The sequence below is a fragment of the Condylura cristata genome, unplaced genomic scaffold (assembly GCF_000260355.1).
Source record: "Condylura cristata isolate star-nosed mole 26May11 unplaced genomic scaffold, ConCri1.0 scaffold00001, whole genome shotgun sequence".
Taxonomy (NCBI): domain Eukaryota; kingdom Metazoa; phylum Chordata; class Mammalia; order Eulipotyphla; family Talpidae; genus Condylura; species Condylura cristata.
Genome location: NW_004567102.1, coordinates 16,639,523 through 16,641,826, shown reverse-complemented (window position 1 = coordinate 16,641,826; position 2,304 = coordinate 16,639,523).

The window sequence follows — 2,304 nt, the reverse complement described above, 5'->3', positions numbered from 1 at the left end:
TTCATTTTGTACATTTTTTCATCTTTGTTGTAATCCCAATGTGCTTCCCACCACCAATTCACCGATGTGCCATTAACATAGCCCTGTGTGCTCTTACGACCCCAGTTTTGATTGTATTCCCCTCTCTTCCTCTGTAGAATGTCTTTGGTTTATAGTTGATTGTTGATTTTAGTTTTTACTTTATTACTTTATTCCCTGGACCCTTTCACTGCTGCTATGAGTGAAACCATTTGGTATTTCTTCTTTTTCTTTCTGGTTTATTTCACTAAGCATGATCTCTTGCAGCTCCATCCATGTTGCTGCAAATGGTATGAGTTTGTCTTTTTTGATTGCTGAGTAATATTCCATTATGTATCACACCACATCTTCTTGATCTAGTCATCTATTTTTGGGAACTTTGGTTGTTTCCACATCTTCCCTATTGTAAACAGTGCTGCAGTAAACGTAGAGGTGCGGGTATCCTTTTAATTAGTGTTTATGTTCCTTGGGTAGATATGTAGGGGTGAAGTTGCTGGATCAGATGGAAGCTTCTTTTTTGGCAGTTTGAGAAATCTCCAAACAGTTTTCCATAGTGGTTGAACCAGTTTGCATTCCCACCAGGAATGCAGGAGTGTTCCATTTTCTCCATATCCTCACCAACATTTGTTGTTACTAATTTTTTTTTTAATATGTGCCATTCTCACTGGTGTGAGGTGGTATCTCCTTGTGGTTTTGATTAGCATTTCCCTTATTACAAGTGATACTGAACATTTTTTTCATATGCCTGTTGACCATCTGCATTTCCTCTTTGGAGAAATGTCTTTTTAGTGCTTCTGCCCATTTTTTGATGGGGTTGTTTACTTCATTTTTGTTGAGTCTCATCAGCTTTTTATAGACCTTTGTTATCATTCCTTTTCATTAGTATTATGCGTAAAAAAGTTCTCCCAATCAGTGGGGTGTCTCTGTTTTGGTTAATGTCCTTTTTTTGTACAGAAACTCTTTAATTTAATCTAGTCCTAGCTGCTTATCCTTTCCTTCACTATCTTTGCTTTGGGTGATGTATCTTAAAGATGTTACAGTGGCGTATTGGCATGTAGTGTTTCACCAATATTTTCTTCTATATATTTATGGTATCAGGTCTTATGTCTAGTTCTTTAATACATTTTCAGTTGGTTTTTGTGTATGGTCTGAGATAGTAATCTAGCTTCATATTTTCCAAATAACAGCCCAATTTTCCCAGTACCATTTGTTGAACAAACTTTCTTTGTTCCAACAAATGGAGACATTTTAACAGTTATTGTTAAATGGGCTGGTGAGTCCTGAGAAGAAGAGACAGTCTTTTTTCAACATTTATTACGCTTTTTCACCACTCGTTGTTTTAACTTTTAGTGGGTTGCTCTCTACAATATAGTCCCTCCATGAATAGCTTCTTTGTCACTTATTTATTTTTTCATCTATTATGGGATTTTCGATGCTGCCCCTACCTAGTCTGCAACAGACTATTTTTATCTGATGGAATCAGAACCAAAATTGGCTGGACATACTTAATAAATAAACATAGGCTAACTAGTTAAAAGACATTATGGCATATTATCCATGTGAGGGATTTGATTGAAGAGTAGTCTCTTCTGTGACTTTCATTAATAAAATATGCTTTTATCATTTGGATAAATGGGGCTTTATCTTCCTGAGCCCCACAGCACTGAGATAATGCCTGGAAGCTGTGTAACAGACGACATCATACAAGAAGGAAGATGCATCACTATCTTAGAATCACCACAATCCATCAATGTTTCCGCAATCAATTAAAATCCACAAGCAAACACATTGCAATGGCAAGCCGATTTCTCCTTTGAGTAATCACTAGCTTCATGGAAACCAAGTCTCATTCTTAGATGTTAGATTTTTCACTTGCCTTTTACTGAAACACTGATTTAAAGTGGGTCAGTAAACTTTCCATTTTTTTTTTAAATAAGTAAAATTAGAATTCTACACCTATGAGTTAGTAGGTAAATGAGAATTTATTATAGGCAGTCTTCCCTTTGGTAATGTTTACTTCTTCCTCTGATACTTGAGAATGAAGGTCATGTTCAAAAGGATGTAGCTAAAAAGTAAGATCTAAAATTAAACAAGCAAACCAAACCACACAGCAACTGGGTTAGTAGATTAGGTTTTCTTTTCTTTTCATTTTTTTTAGCAATTTTGAAATAAAATTTAGAGACAAACACAGAATATATTTAGAAGGAAAAACAGCATATGGAACAAATTGCTAATTGGTGATTTCTGTTTTAGATAATATAGAGGATGCTATGGTGATGTGATTGC